The following is an 18,192-nucleotide window of genomic DNA, read 5'->3' on the forward strand; positions in this document are numbered from 1 at the left end:
CATTCTCCTTGAACCAAGTGCAGCGTGAATCCACTTCGGACCTGGCGTTTTTGCATAAAGTAGTTCACTCGGGTCTGACGCTAGTTGCTGTTAGCTAGTGACCCATTAGGAAAACCCTAATTCCGGTCGATCCTAAGTGGAAACGGCCAGGATATTTCCGCTACGTAGCAGACACAGGAAGAACTAGATCGCAAAACCCGTAACATTCCATGGGAATGTCGGGTGGAGCTTTCTAGACATCCTTTCCGATGGACTGCTAAGACGTGTCCTGGATGATACTAGGGGACACGTGACACTCTGGCCGTAAATCCCTTGCCTTTTGGGTCCTGCATAAGAGGCTGACGTGACTCGGGATTGGATCTCGAGGCCCGCATACTAGTCTACAGGTAGAAACTTGGATTAGTAATCCCTAAGGATTGCTGGATTGCCTTCAGGTGGATTATGGATTGCCTTCAGGCAGATTACGGAGTAGCCTATGGGCTGGACTATATGATGTATTCCAAAGATAAATAAGATCAATTGTTGAAAATGAACTTGTTTGATACTATTTTTCTATGTCAAGTGCTAAGATTACGTGAAGGGATCGGTGATTAATTGGCTAATTAAGGAAGCCATTTTTGCATATCAAACTAAATGTGGTAGGTAATTAGACAACTAAAGCAACCCCGAGGAAAGTGCGGCGGATGTGGCCATGGATCCGTCCTACGGATGGGTGGTCCTGGTTGGCCGGGAGCTTTTCTCGAAGGAAGTTGATAGCAAGGAACGTTGACCTAGAATCTAGGATACTAGAGTCCCGATTTATGCTGTTCTAGGGGAACGGAATGGGACTATGCCTTATGGCCAGAGAGGTCGAGCTTTGCATCCCTCTCGTTTCCCCACTACAAGGAATTTGGCAATTAGCGACACCGATTAGCGACGGCGGATATTGGCGTCGCTATTGGCGTCCCTATTTGCGTCGCATTTGCATCGCTATTGGCGCGCTATTTGCGACGCAAATAGCGACGCCGCAGGAAAAAAAGCGCGGCCGAAACCCGAGCGCCGTTTTCATTTCTTTTGCTTCGACTTTTGAGAGCGAGAGCGAGGGAGAGAGCGAAGGCTTTGTGAGAAGGAAGGAGAGGAAGAAGACTTGCTACCGCCGTCGTTGTTCGCGAAGGAGAGGAGGAGCCCTCATTGCAAAGAGAAGCCACCCCACGCTCGCCATATCTCATTGGTGAGTCTCCCTCTCTCTTTCTTTTGCTTGTTGAAGGTTTAAATCGTTCTCTTTTGCTTTTTTAGGAGAGGAAATGAAAGAGAAGGAGAGGGAGAGGGAGAGAGAGAGAGAGAGAAAGAGAGGGAGAGGGAGAGGGAGAGGGAGAGGGAGAGAAAGAGAAAGAGAGGGAGAGTGCATTCTCTCTCTCTCTCCCTTTTGCTTTTTTAATGTTTAAATTACTTTCTTTTTTGCTTGTTTAGGAGAGGAAACGAGAGAGTAAGAGAGAAAGAGAGGGAGAGGGAGAGGGAGAGAAAGAGAAAGAGAAAGAGAAAGAGAAATAGAAATAGAGGGAGAGGGAGAGGGAGGGGGAGGAAATGAGAGAGGGAGAGAAAGAGAAAGAGAGGAAGAAGGAGGGAGAGTGCATTCTCTCTCTCCCTCTCCCTTTTGCTTGTTTAATGTTTAAATCACTTTATTTTTTGCTTGTTTAGGAGAGGAAATGAGAGAGAAAGAGAGCAAGAGGGAGAGGGAGGGGAAGGAAATGAGAGAGGGATAGAAAGAGAAAGAGAGGGAGAGTGCATTGTGTCTCTCCCTCTCCCTTTTGCTTGGAGGATGTTTAAATCACTTTATTTTTTGCTTGTTTAGAAAATGAGAGAGAAAGAGAGATAGAGAGGGAGAGGGAGAAAAAGAGAAAGAGAGGGAGAGGGAGAGGGAGGGGAAGGAAATGAGAGAGGGAGAGAAAGAGAACGAGAGGGAGAGGGAGAGGGTGAGAGAGAGTGTGTGCATTCTCTCTCTCACGACGGGTTTGGTTGTTTGTTGTTTGAATCACTTTCTTTTTTGCTTGTTTAGGAGAGAGGGAGAGGGAGGTGAATGAAATGAGAGAGTAAGAGAGAAAGAGAGGGAGAGGGAGAGGGAGAGGGAGAGGGAGAGAAAGAGAAAGAGAAAGAGAAAGAGAAAGAGAAAGAGAAAGAGAGGGAGAGGGAGAGGGAGGGGGAGGAAATGAGAGAGGGAGAGAAAGAGAAAGAGAGGGAGAAGGAGAGAGAGTGCATTCTCTCTCTCCCTCTCCCTTTTGCTTGTTTAATGTTTAAATCACTTTATTTTTTGCTTGTTTAGGAGAGGAAATGAGAGAGAAAGAGAGCGAGAGAGAGAGAGAGGGAGGGGAAGGAAATGAGAGAGGGATAGAAAGAGAAAGAGAGGGAGAGTGCATTGTATCTCTCCCTCTCCCTTTTGCTTGGAGGATGTTTAATTCACTTTATTTTTAGCTTGTTTAGGAAATGAGAGAGAAAGAGAGATAGAGAGGGAGAGGGAGAAAAAGAGAAAGAGAGGGAGAGGGAGAGGGAGAGGAAGGAAATGAGAGAGGGAGAGAAAGAGAACGAGAGGGAGAGGGAGAGGGTGAGAGAAAGAGAGAAAGAGAGGGAGAGGGAGAAAGAGGGAGAGAAAGAGAGGGAGAGGGAGGGAAAGGAAATTTAAGATAATAGACTTATTCATTAGGAGAAATATGGACTCTCTTTTTTGCCCCTTAAGGGGTTTCTCTCACCTCTCTCTCTCTAAAAAGAGATTCCAAAATAATATTATAAAAAGAGATCTTCTACAATCAAGCAAATCTCGTTTTTGTGTTTTCAATAGATTTCACCTATTATTTTATTCCCAAACTGCAGGATAAGGTCACTTTTTCTCAAAATCCTCATAAATAAAAAAATACAATTCTATTTTTTCTAAAAACGCAGCCAATCATTCTTTAATGACCTCATGACTCTTTAATGCCCTCTTTAGTGCCCTCATGACTTTTCAATCATTCTCATTCTCGCTTCTTAAAAGAGCGGAAGTTAAAAAACGATATAAAATGACGTACACATCATATTTTAAGATTATTTTTTACCCAGAGACACCTTTTTGACTCGAGAGTTTCCTTGTAAATTTTCGTCTTTTTTGGACAAGTATATACCTATTTCTGGGCATTTTTTCATTCCCTCAGAAAGCTCTAGTTTTGTCCCAAATTTTGTGCATTCTTCTCTTTCCCTCCAGAATATGGTTTCTTGCATACGAGTTCTTCTGAAGCAGCATTGAGGAGTAGTTTTGATACCATTTGTTGAAATCAAAGAATCTCTATCTACAACACACTCTACCCTGCTACAAGCCATCTTCCTCTTCAGAAATATGCAGTAAGAAATCTCCGTCTTCAACAGTCTATACTACAAGCAATCCAGTGATAATGGAGGTATCTTTATTTTTTAAACCTTTGTGATGTTATTATTCTTCACAGTTGTTGTTCAGTCCTTAAGCATCAATTCATAGAGAGAGAGAGAGAGAGAGAGAGAGAGAGAGAGAGAGAGAGGAGGGGAGAAGGGGGGGGACAGAGAGGACTGTGTGAGATGAACAAAGAAAATAAGTGATAGAGTGACAGATAGTAAATTAGGGTAGAAGATAAGATGATTTATTGTTTTCCACTAGCCAAGCTTCAGTATGAATGTGTTTAGGGTTTCCTTGATGAATTTTTGTTGAGAGAGAGAGAGAGAGAAAGAGAGAGAGAGAGAGAGAGAGAGAGAAAGAGAGAGAGAGAGAGAGAGAATATTTTGGATAGAACAGAAGATAAGATTTGATGCTAATTAGAGGTAGATTAAAAGCCAAGATTACAGGCTGATTAGGGGTTGATTAGGGTCTATCAAGACTGAAAGCAAGAGAAAGAGACAAGAACCAACTGGGTTTTAAAAAAAACACAGATATAGTGAATCAAAGGGGTGTAGTTCTGCTATTTGAATGTTAATCCAAGTTAACATTTGCATACTTTTTTTTTTGCTGAATGCAGGTGCAGGATGTACCAAGAGAAAGAGAGATATTCACTTTCAATTGGAGGATGAATATGCACCAATGTTCAAAAGAACTGTGGAAAGAGATGATGCAATAAGATGCAGGATGCAACAAGAAAGAAATGCAGGGAAAAAAAATGTGGACCTTTGGGTTGATGGGTGCATTTATCCACCTGATCCACTCACTCGAAGGCCACCACAATTTGAAGGGCTTACATCATTTGTAAAGTTTGCTTGTGAAGGCAATGAAGGATTGTATGGATACACATGCAGACTTGTCACACAAGGAATAGCAGGGGCTCATCAAACCTTGACAAATATGCAGACAAGATTACAAGGGAATATGCAGTCTTTGATGGAAAAGGATAGATTATTGGCTGAGAAGGATAGAGAGAACCAGAACCTACAACAAGCAATGTCTGTCATTGAAGATGCTATGCATGCTACACACGTGCAGAATATGGAGTTACAGTCTAAAGTCAATGACTTGGAGAAGGAGAATCAAAACATAGAGAGGAAGCTCACAAAAACTTTGGAGATTGGGCCCACTTTAAAAACCAAAGGGGCACATCGGCGCATCCGATCCGTTAAACCAATTGGCCAATTAGCCAAAGGAAGTGGACAATATCATAGACGGATATATGCTCAATCTACTACAATGAGAAATATGTTTCCTCATGCAGAGAATGATACTATTGCCAAAGTCCTTAGCAAGAATATGGTAAAAAATGCATTGGAAAATCGTAAATTCAGGGACATTGTGGATGGTGTTGCTAGTGAACATCTTAGGGATGTGAGCAACTTGTTTACTGCTACAGATGCTCAGGGATTATGTGACAAGGTGGGAATGAGTTCTGAGTCATATAGTATGCTCTATCAACAATTGGATACAGGTTTTAAGCAAGTCTTCAATACTAAGCGAGTAATGCCTCTGCCAAAACCATTTCACGTGAAGAAGGCTCGAAAACAACTAAATGAGAAAGTTTTAGAACTAATTGGTGAGCCTACGCATCTGGAACACACACACATATTGAAGTATGGTTCCAAAGAAGTTGCCTTTGTATTGAATGCATCCAACAACTTTGTATTGGATATATGTAGGGTTCAGATTGCTATGGTCAAGTTTTACAATATGTCTATGGAAGAATGTAGAGGCAAGCTTAAGTTTGTCCTCAAACTTGATGAGAGTGAGATTATCAAGGGGCAAAAACTTGAGCGTGTGAGTATAACACTTATGAATCGAGCATTGGATCCCAACATCGATGAAAAACATCCTTTATACTTCAGTGTACAATTGGAGAATGAAATATGGTGGCTTGCAGCATTTGAAGTACCAAAGGAGGACCATGAAGTACTTAAAGTTTTTTTTAACCTCACTAATATACCCAGTGTTATTCAACGGCAAAATAATGGAGCAGTTTTACATGTTGAGGGGTTTGGGGACTATCAAGTTGAATGGCATCTTGCAGGTGATTTAAAAACATTGAAGTGTATGTTTGGTTTATCAAATGCAGCAAATGCAAAATTTCCGTGCATATACTGCATGCAAACTAGGAAGAAAGGGAAAGATGGAAAGAAAGAATGGCTTGCCAAGGCAGGACAACAGGGTGCTCCGACACGTGATCAGAAAGTCATGAGAAATGGAATGCTAATTCCAGTGGATCCAAACTGGCGCCCTATTTTGGAAATACCACTAACAAGGGTTCACTTTTGCACATTGCATTGTTTGGTTAGAATAATTGAGAAGCTAGTACATGAATATATATGCTTTGCATACAAGATGCAGCCCGTGTCAGAATCTGATGCTACATGCAAGAAGGTAGAACAAGTCCTCTCTGAAGTTGAATTGCACGGAGGCCAAGTAGAAATAAAAAAGGACGAGAAAAAATCGGGGAAGAGTGGAAATGTTCCTTGTAAACCATGCTTTGGCGGACCCAAGGCTAGGAAGTTTTTATCTCCACCTCGAGATGAGGAAGGCAATATACTAGTAAAACAACCAGAGAAGTACGAAGCATGGAAAAAGTTGCACCTTGCTGTTTCAGATTGGAGCAATGGGGGACGAGCGAGGATTGCGAAGGCAGAAGTGTGGATACACCTAGATAGATTAGCAGCTCTCTTACAGAAGTTGGGGTTTATGGATGGTGATGCCAATGCATTTAAAGAGACAGCTGCTAAATTTCATAAGTCCATGGTGGAGGCATGGACTACAAATAGCATAACACACTACATGGTCAGTATTATCACCATTGCAAAAAAAAATCATCATTTCGAATTACTTTGTGTTTCTAATCTCTTTTCTTGTGCAGCATATACTTGAAGCACATGGTCCATACTTTGCAGATCAAGGAAGTTTGGCAATATGGTCAACTCAAGGCATGGAAAGATCTCACTGGCAAGCTCGCTGTGCTTTTCAAAAGGCAACTGATCATGGAGGTGGCATCAATGATTCCAATTCTATGAGGCAATTATTGTCAAGAATCGCGTGGTGGAGGGGATTGCTCAAGATGCTGCGCCGAACACACACAGAATGCACAAGGAGAAGCTCACTCAAGAGACAAGAAGAGAGATGGAGGCCAAAACGTTTTCTTGCTGATTTCTTCTTCTTCTTTCACACACTTCACAATATACACAAAGTATAGATAAGATACAACATAAAAGGAAAGTGGCCTACTAAGTCAAACAATGCATAACCGACTACACTAGTCGAATGGCGCTATAACTATGCCAGCTGTAAATAGGTGTAACAACCTGAATATAATAAGTAATGAGTCAGTGGCCATGTGAGAGTCATAATGACCACCGACGTGCTAAGTGTAGACGTGTGGACCCATCTAACCAGGCGGTCCATCATCCATGTCCACATGTGTTGAGCTTGCCATCTCAACACTCCCCCTCAAGCTCAACTGCATCTCTGTAACTCCAAGTAAGCTTCGAAACTTTTGAAGCTTCTCTGTACCCAATGCCTTCGTGAAGATATCAGCTATCTGATCCTGTGTGCTGACATATACCAAGTCAATCTCACCTGCTAGTACCTTCTCTCTCACAAAGTGGTAGTGTATCTCAATATGTTTTGTCCTGGCATGGAACACAGGGTTCCTAGCCAACTGTATACTGCTCATGTTGTCACAATAAATGACAACTAGACCTTCCACCTGCACATCCAAATCAGCCAATAACTTTTGCAGCCATACTACCTCACATGCTGCAACAGCAGCACCTCTATACTCAGCCTCTGTACTCGACAAAGCAACTGTAGATTGCTTTTTGCTGCTCCAAGCAACTGCTGCACTACCAAGAGAGAACATGTATCCGCTGGTAGATCTTCTATCCGATATACTACCAGCCCAATCTGCATCTGTGTATCCAAACACATGTACGTCTGTACCTGCCTCATAGAAAAGTCCATAATGTAATGTGGACTTGACATATCTCAATATGCGTCTCACTGCATCCAAATGTGGCTTTCTAGGTACTTGCATAAACTGACTCACAAGACCAACAGCATAGCTCAAGTCTGGCCTTGTAATGGTCATGTAGATCAAACTCCCCACTATCCTCCTGAACATAGTAGGGTCTTCTATCTCATCCCCAACATCAGCACTCAGCTTTACATTCTGCTCCAACGGGACTGAAAGTGGTTTGCATGCAGTCATACCATACTTGGACAACATATCCAAGCCATACTGTCTTTGGGACAGCCATATACCATCATCACATCTGATCACCTCAATGCCAAGGAAGTACCTTAGCTCACCTAAATCCTTCATCTCAAACTTCATCTTTAAACAACCCTTGACTTCAGCAATCCCACTATCACTATCACCTGTAATAATCAAGTCATCCACATAGATGACTATGATGACCAAACCTATATCTCCCTTTCTCACATAAAGTGAGTGATCAGCATCAGAAACATAAAAGCCAATATTGACAAGATACTCTCTGATCTTGTCAGACCATGCTCTAGGTGCTTGCTTGAGCCCATAGAGTGCCTTCTTCAACCTGCACACATACGTGGGATGCTCTAAATCTTCATAACCTGCTGGCTGATCCATATACACTTCTTCCTGCAAATCACCATGCAAGAAGGCATTCTTTACATCCATTTGCTGCAACCTCCAACCTTTGGCTGCTGCCAAAGCAATCACACATCTGACAGTTGCCATCCTAGCAACTGGACTGAAGGTTTCATCATAATCTATGCCATATGTCTGGGCATAGCCTTTTGCAACCAGCCTAGCTTTGTACCTGCTAATAGAACCATCTACATTGTGCTTAATCTTATAAACCCACTTACATCCAATAGCTTTCTTTCCCTTTGGCAATGATACTAGATCCCAAGTCTTATTGGCCTCTAGTGCAGCCATCTCCTCATCCATTGCTGCATCCCAATGAGCATGACCAACAGCCTCCTCAAAACATGTGGGCTCAAAATCCTCAACTAGTTTCACCATATAAGCATAATGGTGAGTTGCATAACCCTCAAAACCAAATCTTTTAACAGGGTATCTCACCCTGCTAGACCTGCGTACCACTGGATCACTCAATGGAGTCTTTGCATTAACACGTGCTCTTTGCACACCTGGAGTTCTCACTGAAGGAATGCCAAGCTCATCATCTAAGCTCTCTGAGCCACTGGAGTCTCCATCAAGAACTGCATCAATGCCTTCTGACACTTTATTCTTTCCTTTGTCTTTACCTGTAGTGCTACTAGATGCACCTGAAGATGTAGAGGTACTCCTTAGTCTCCCAGACCAAGGACTACTAGATGATGTCTCTGGTCCACTAAGAGTCCGTGATTCTTGCTTTTCAGTCTGCACATGAGTGTCATGATCATCATCAACATCCAATGCATCACCACTAGATGCATACCAGCTGCTCATTTCATCAAAGATGACATCCCTGCTCACTCTGAACTTACATGTGACAGGGTTGTAACAGCGATACCCTTTCTGCTCTAAAGAGTATCCAATAAAGACACACTTTTCAGCCTTTGGATCCAGTTTCTTCCGCAACTCATCTGGCACATGAACATACGCAATGCAGCCAAATACTTTCAAGTGTGAAACATCAGGCTTCTTACCTGTAAAACATTCTTCGGGGGTCATACCATGAACTGCAGCTGTGGGAGTTCTGTTCATAATATAAACAGCAGTATGAACAGCCTCAGACCAAAAATGCTTAGGCATATTCTTTTCAGCCATCAAGGCGCGTGCAACTTCTGCAATATGCCTGTTTTTCCTTTCTGCAACCCCATTTTGCTGTGGGGTATACCTGCATGTGAACTGTCTCTTTATCCCATGAGACCTCAGAAAATCACTGAACTCATTTGAGAGGTACTCTCCCCCTCCATCTGACCTCAGGCACTTTACTTTCAAGCCTGTTTCTCTTTCAACTGCAGCCTTGAAAGTTCTAAAGTGCTCAAAAGCTTCACTCTTTTCCTTCATAAAATATACCCACAGCTTTCTAGAGCAATCATCAATGAATGTGACAAAGTATGAACTGCCTCCAAGAGATACATTTTGTGTAGGCCCCCAAATTTCTGTATGCACAACATCAAGGATATTTCTGCTTACATCTCTGTCATGTGAAAAGGGTTGTCTTGCCTGCTTACCAAACTGACATGCTTCACATACCTTCTGAAATTCTGCAACTTTAAATGTAGGCAAACCTGTAACCAACCCTTTGGACTGCATTAATTTCAGCCTTTGTACATTTGCATGTCCAATGCGTTTGTGCCAAATTTCAATGTCTGCAACAACACCTTTTCCTTTGGCATACATAGCCGCATTCATAGTAGGAATTCTAGCATCTAGAGTGAACATACGTCCAACTCTACTTCCCTTTGCTACCAACTTGCACTTGTCATTGAAGTCTTCTACAAAGCAGCCCTTTGCATTAAATCTGACTTGCAGCCCTTGCTCTACCATTTGACCGACTGACACCAAATTCTTTGTAATAGATGGCACATGTAATACATCTGAAAGACTCTTTGTCTTACCATCATGCAAGGACAAGGGAACTTTTCCAATGTGTGAAATTGGGTGGCATGAGTCATCACCCGTCTGCACATAACCTGCATTCTGCAAATCCTGCATCTCTCCAAACCATTCTGCATGGCTGGTCATATGATTGGATGCACCTGAATCAACATACCAAACATCTTCATGTGTTCCCTTTCCTGTAACAGCATTCAGCATATGCTGCATAACGAACAAACGTTCATTTTTGTCTTCATTCTGTCATGAAGACGATGCATAGTTTCCTTGCTGCAACTTACCACTGCGGATATCATCTCTCTTAGCATAACATTGGGCTGCAATATGACCTGTTTTGCCACAGTAGTGGCACACAATACCAGAGTTGTTAGAACCTCTATTCTGCCATCCACCTCTTCCTCTAAAGCTCCCCCTGCCTCTAAAGTTACCACGACCTCCTGAAACCTGCATATCGCCAAATTGCTGATTCAATCTGTTTTGCTGGTTGTCACTACCACGTCCTGTACCACGGCCTCTTGAAGAGAACCTACCACGTCCCCTTCCTGAACTGGAGTAGAAAGCTTGGACCTGTTCACCGCTTCTTTCAGATGTCTCACTCTGCATGTTGATCTCTTCAGTGATCATAAGGGAGACCAACTCATCGAAATCTGGAAATGGCTTTCTGACATATACGGAAGTTACAAAAGCCTCCAAGCCTTTTCATTGTTAAGTCCACCCAAGGTAGACGACACCAAATCATCATCATCGGGCATTGCATCAATCGCTGCCAATGCATCTGCAATGCTCCTTACCTTCAATGCATACTCATTGATAGACATCTTCCCTTTCTTTAATGTATTCAACTCTTGCTTGAGTTGAATCTTCCGTGCCTTTGTATTTACAGAAAACATACTTTCAAGTATGGTCCAAGCTGCATATGCATTCTCTGCATTTCTAATGTGTCCCAGCATATTATTGTCAATTACTGTAGACAACCAATACATGACCTTTTTATCCTTTGCATTCCATTCCTTTCGTGCCTTTATCTCTTCTGTAGTTGGAGGATCACTCACCTCCGGCTCCTTTTCTTCACCTGAAACGAACTCGTAGAGGCCTTTTCCAATAAGGAAGTTCGTGACACGAAACTTCCATGATGGGTAGTTGTTCTTGTCGAGCTTCTCAATGATGGGGCTTCCACTGTTCTCTGCCATTATCACAAAACTAATACAAAACAGCAAGCAAATCTTCTGCAACCCTTGACTTGTAGTGCACAGCAATACACCAGACAGCCTTTTTTACTGTCTGCTCAACAATACATGCAATCTGCAACCAGTTTGTAGATAAACCTTGTGTTTACTCACTGATAAACACCTTTGAACTTACAGATCTGAAATCTATAACCTGCGCACCCACGTTCGGTCAATACAGTCGAAGTCACAGTGTACCCCGAAACTGCTATACGCAACCTTGCGGCTCTAAAACGGGCCCTGAAACGGCCTCAAATGCCCAAAATCTCTGCGATAAAGCCCTTAAGGGTTTATCTACAGAATATACAGTGCTCTTCGCGCACACCAAATCTCACTGCAATCTGAGATTTTTGCTCTGCCCTGCTTCCGGTGCCTCCACAGGCACTATCCAAGAGAAGGAGTGGAAGAATGGGAGAGATTCTTACCCGTAGCTTGCTTGCTCGAACCTTGCTTCTTCTCCTTCACTTCAACCTTTGAAATCAGCCTCTCTCAATGGCGCGGCTCTGATACCATGTCAAGAATCGCGTGGTGGAGGGGATTGCTCAAGATGCTGCGCCGAACACACACAGAATGCACAAGGAGAAGCTCACTCAAGAGACAAGAAGAGAGATGGAGGCCAAAACGTTTTCTTGCTGATTTCTTCTTCTTCTTTCACACACTTCACAATATACACAAAGTATAGATAAGATACAACATAAAAGGAAAGTGGCCTACTAAGTCAAACAATGCATAACCGACTACACTAGTCGAATGGCGCTATAACTATGCCAGCTGTAAATAGGTGTAACAACCTAAATATAATAAGTAATGAGTCAGTGGCCATGTGAGAGTCATAATGACCACCGACGTGCTAAGTGTAGACGTGTGGACCCATCTAACCAGGCGGTCCATCATCCATGTCCACATGTGTTGAGCTTGCCATCTCAACAATTATTCCAATGGTGGTATAGGAGACTAGAGATACGATACGAGGAAAAAGAAAAGAAGTCCAAAACATCTCAAGCAGAATCTATAAGTAGGGCAATATATGAAGTGAGAAAAGCAAGATATGAAAACAGCACAGCTAGACAACGGCACGCAGAATGGTTGGCAACCCAAGAGAGAGATGGCAAAAAATGGAGACCTAGATAAAGATAATAATTTTGATGCATTTAGAGTCCACAAGAGAGCACAAGTCCCAAGGATATGACACATCAATACTCATATCTCTAACATGAGATGTCTTATAATTTTTCTTTAAAATTTCAAAGGTTTGTCACTATATTTTTCAAAGTCGATTTCGAACTTTGTTTTTTAATTATGAAAAGTCCATTTTGAAATCCTAAGACAAAGATATGAAAATTCTAAACATTGGAACATTCATTGGCCTAGAGAGAGAGGGGGGGCATGAGGGGGGTGTCAGGAGATAGAGAGAGGTAGGGATGGGGTGGAGAAATGAAATGAAATGATAAATTTAAAATTCATTTACACCACAGTAAGTTTGAAAGTTTCGTATTTAAGTCGTCTCTCCTTTCATTTTTTCCCATTGCTCTCCACTCTACCCTCCACCTTTCTATCCTTCATTATCACAGCCATGGCACGTTCCAAGCTTCCTATCAAAAAGGCGCCTGCGAGAGCAAGAGCTCAACACTCTTCCGAATCTAGTGAGTGTACTGTGAGTGACAAAGATCCCCTGGTGACCGATAACGGTGGCCCTACTGCAGCCAATAATGGTGGCGCTACTGTGGCCAACAATGGTGGCCCTAGTATGGTCGATAATGATGGTTCGCCATTGTACAGAAATGGTGGTCCACATGCTCCAGCTGCTCCACCTCCCACTACTGCTCCAACTCGTAATACACGCCCTCCAACACATAAAAAGCGAAGATGGAGACCAGGCACAGCTGCGCTACGCGAGATAAGGAAATTCCAGAAGAGTGCCGATTTGATTATTCCTAAGGCACCATTCTCCAGGTTGGTGCGATAAATACTGCAAGATCTACAGTCAGGGCATCATCACAAGTTCTTTTCGAGGAACCAGGCAAGGAATGTGGGGCGATGGTCAAGCCAAGCCTTGCTTGCTCTCCAAGAAGCAGTTGAAAGCTACTTGATTGATCTAATGAGTGATGGTCAACTTTTAGCCATTCATGCCCGACGTATCACTATTAAGCCCATAGATCTGGTTCTTGTTCGCAGGATCCGCAATAACAAGGATGCATTTAATCTTAATGTCAACAATATGCTTTGAGAAGCTACCTTGTAATTGGATCTATGTTTTTAGCTCAGGTTTGGTTGTAGATTGTAAGGATCTTAGTTTTGGGTTATCTTTCCAATAGACCTTCAAGTATTTGATAGTAGTGGCCTGCAAAATGGAGCTAAATTTTCCCTAGCTCTAGTCGTACTTGGTGCGATGCACTATCTACCGTGTATTTCATAGTTTCACAATGCTAAATCCAATATGTGATATTCTATTTTGACCATGTTTCGCATTGTGTGAATTTTCAAGTTTCCAATTTTGTAAGTAATTTTGTTGAGGATAAATTCAATGTGCAACCACGTACACGTCGGTGATCAGTTGTACATGGGCCGATGCACTATATCCTTACTATATTTAGTGGTTTGGCAACAGTATATCTGATGCGATATTCCATTTTACCCATGATTTATTTTTTGTCAATTTTTAAGTTTCCAATGTTTCGCATTGCGAGGTTGACAATACATTTAATCTGCAGTTGCACACACTCATTATCAATACATTTAATCTACAGTTGCGAGGTTGACAATACATTATCAGTGCAGTATAATGCAGTTAACGCATTTTCAAAAAAAGATTGAACCGTCAAATTTATAAATCGGAATCTGGTGAAACTTCACCCTCATGCTGGGCATTAGAAAAACTCATTTATATTAAAAATTTGGCCCCATCAGAAGCCTCTGGGTCACCTGTCCGGAGGCTCGCGTTTGGGGCCCTGAATCTGGGGATTTAGGGCCCCAGACGTGAGCCTCCGGACAGGTGATCCAGAGGCTTCTGTTGGGGCCAAAAAAAATTTGGATGGTTGATGTGTCCTTGAGGAGCCTACAGGTAAAATTTCATGTGAATCGGAGCACTGGTGATATTTTTCCTAAGCGTGGATTCATTAATTGAAATTTTAGGGTTTTTGAAAAGTTTGGCTATAAGTTTAAAGTTTCACCTCATTTTACACATTTCACTTTTGAGTTCTGAGTTCTCTCTCCTAGAAGACATGGTACGCACCAAGCAAGCGGCCCGGAGATACCCCCCTGGAAATTCCATACGGCAGCCACGTCCTCCAGCTCCACCACCACCACCACCACGCCAGCATCGCAAGCGTCGATGGAAGCCAGGCACAGTGGCTCTTCGCGAGATCCGCCACTACCAGAAGACCAGTCACCTCCTGATACCGAAGGCTCCATTCCAAAAGTTGGTGCGGGAGATCATGGAGGGCATATTGATCATGAACAACAGGAACCAGTTTCCAAACACATCACGCGCGAAACAACCGGATCGCTGGACTGCCCAGGCCCTCCTCACACTACAAGAAGCTGCTGAAGCCTACCTCGTCGACTTATTTGGAGACTCAGTCTATGCAGCGGTGCATGCAAGGAGGGTCACTGTCACCGAGAGGGATCTGCGGATAGTCAGGTTCTTTCGGCGATGGAAAGATAGTCCTCGCGGAGGTCAGCAAGGATAGAGGTGTACAAACTCAAAAGCACATGGAATGTAGCTTCTGAAGACATTTTGTAAAGCCTTGGTCCTAATGGATCCCATGTAAAATTATTATTAATACAAATACAAAGTTTTTGGCGCGTCTTATTTTTGTTTAGTCACTTGATATTTATTTTATTTACGTCGTTGAGTTATCGTTACATGAGTTCGAACAAATACATGTTGCGCACGAATTCGATAAAGCACTGTGTATTAAATTTAGGGTACGAATCGTGTTACGTATAAATTCGATAAATAAATGTAACATTCAAGTAAAAAAAAACAGTAAATGACACGTATCACAAACTACATTGCATGCGAATCCAACAAACATCAGTTTTCATTACTTGAAGAGAAGATTACAAAGTGCAGTACATCAGTGATGCGATATCAGTAGGCAATAAGTACATCTATTCTCTCCTAGGCTTCTTGGAGCTAGGCTCCCCATGGTCAGAGCTATTCTTGATCATAGGCAACAATACATTTTGCCCCAATAGTTTCTGTCTAATGACAGTGGGGTCTTCAACACCGGCAACCATGCCACGGGCCACCATGGAGAAAAGTGGGCCAGACCTAGTACTCGTGAATAAGTAGAGAAGCTTCGAACGTCGAAGCAACACTACTTTCTCCAGGCTGGAGTTAGTCGGGATGGTCTTGAAGGGCCCAGCCTTTGTTAGTGCCCTCAACTTCAAGAAGTTCTCTGCAAAAGCAGGGGAGCATGTCTTATGAAATACAATAATGTCGTTGACAAGCTGCCCAACATACTCCTTCAATGCCGAGTCTTGCACCCTTCCTTGGCTACCAGATCGGCCACCCTGCCTAGATGAAAACTCATCTATATAGACAATCTCCTACAACACACAAGTTCAGTATCAGACTCACTATGCATGGAGTGTGCTGAAGATATATAAATCATATTCATATGAAACTTAACCAGTAGGGCCTCTAGGGCATCGGGAGCACACACATGTGTTTTTGTCGGGATCGGGCCCCCAGAAGTGCCCTGGCCGGAGGCTCGCGTCTGGGGGCCTGAATCTGCAGATTCAGGCCCCCAGACGCGAGCCTCCGGCCAGGGCACTTCTGGGGGCCCGATCCCGACAAAAACACATGTGTGTGCTCCCGATGCCCTAGAGGCCCTACTGGTTAAGTTTCATATGAAACCGAGAACTTTACCTTCTCTGCATCATCTATCTGCCGCTGTAATGGAGCATCCAGGTCTGCTCCTGCCACTGGGCTGCCCTCGTCTCTCTCCTGGGTAGGCACTGCATAGTCGGGTCGAGGACCAAAAAGGCTTTCCTGCAACCGCTCGAACTCCTCATCAGAGATCTGATACTGTGGCGCCGCATCCTCAATCTGCTCCTGGATGCTCACAATGGCAGAGATGTCATCGATGCTCGTGCCATCATAACGAGCCACCTCATCAACATGTGGTGGGGCATCCTGTAAATCAAAATCTATGAAATCACTAGGTGCATCACGCACCATGATACAGTATAGTTCTTCTTCCCTAAGCTCCAACAACTCTAGCACATCCTGCATGAGTAGATATTCCACCCCCTCGATGGTGATAGCATGGAGAGAAGAGAGGGGTGGCTCTTCGCTCATGGGCATCTCATCAGGGCAGGGAGGTGGGTGCACAATGGCCAAGCTCTGTGCTGCCTCAACACTCAGATCGAGAGTGATCTCCTCAAGCTCCCTCTCAAAGTACTCTAATAGTGGCCGAGAGGGTGCGTCGATGTCCTCGTCACTGTCCTCTTGCACCTCAGTGCACATAACATATATGGCAAAGGCGGTATCCCTCTCAATGAGATCCATCGTGACGTGGTCCTGTGACGAGGTGGGCACTGCTCTAGCGCGGAGATGTTTCCCCACATGCACCAGGGCTCGACTTATCACCTTTGCATGGCTGGATCCGGCACACAAACTATACAAAAAATCCATGGGAACCCACCTGAGAGTGGAGTCGGGAATAGAGCAAGTGAGAGGGTTCACTGCATCACAAAACGATGCTAGTATACTAGAGTCAGGGTCTACAGTGGAAAGCGAGCTCTCTAGACTCAAGGTCACGCAAAACCTAGGGTATATCTGGTCCCCTATGTGCGCGTAGCATGTGGAACTGATCCATGCGGCGAAGGCGGGAGTGGTAGCCATGGCACACAAAGAGAGAAGGAATGAGAGCACAAGTGTAGGGAAGTGGAGAATGAAAGCGAAAATGAGTTTGGAGTTATAGCTTTTATGTGTCTAGGGTTTTAAATAAAGGTTCTTTATAAAGTTATTAATTCTAAAGTTTCAAATTAAAACTCTTACCTTAGTTTCTTTATTTCAGTACTTTAAAGTCACTGTTAAAATTACTCATACAGACAAACGCTTCGTTCTACATTATTATATCCTCGAATATGTTTGGGTCGCTGAGTATATTCAAGCCTAACGAGAGAAAATATATAATTTTTTAAAGAAAATAAATCTAAAAGGCCTTGAAATTCCCTTTGGATCCAATTTAATATTAAAATGTAATAAACGAGCAGCAGAGATGCGCTATAATATATCATTGTGCAAAGACAATATTCTCTAGATTATAGACCTCTAACCTGCAATTTAATTATGATTTTTAACTGCACGATTGAGTAATTACAGTATGTATTATCGCACGCTTGGATCACAGTAAACTAAAATTTAAAGTACTCAGAAGTTCAAAAAAGGTATGTATTCGCTCTTTATAAAGTTTTTTTACAAGGATTCCACTATCTCAAGGATATGTGGAGAAGCACATTGTTTACATGTCATGGATTGCTCACTACGAGTCCTGACTTTTCTATTATCTAACTTGAAATAGAAGTTGTAGAGGGGCTCACTAGACATTAATTGGATTTCTTGTCTCAAAAAATAAATGGGCCAATGACTCTCTGCACTGACTACGAAAGGATTATGACCACTCCACAAGATTACCACATCTACGAGCGCTGTATGTGTGTCATCTCGGATATCTTGATCCAAGCTGATCCACTCCCCTCGCAAAAGTCGCCATCTTCTATATCGAAAGCGAACGCACAGAGTTTGTCTAGCAATGAAATACCTGTAATAAAAACAAAAATAATGGTAAGTGATCAATGCGACTAACATAACAATTCATCTAAGCGAGACCTATGTCAATTAAATCAAGGTATGCAAAGTAGTAAAAAAGTTTTACCTGAATGTAATATCAGATTGGTTGACCCTGCACTCAATCGTCTCATCAAAATGTGTTCTTTTGACTTCCCAAGACTCACCCAAT

This window comes from Lygodium microphyllum, chromosome 1 (assembly GCF_053477565.2).
Source record: "Lygodium microphyllum isolate KBCC chromosome 1, Lygodium_microphyllum_v1.1.10, whole genome shotgun sequence".
NCBI lineage: Eukaryota > Viridiplantae > Streptophyta > Polypodiopsida > Schizaeales > Lygodiaceae > Lygodium > Lygodium microphyllum.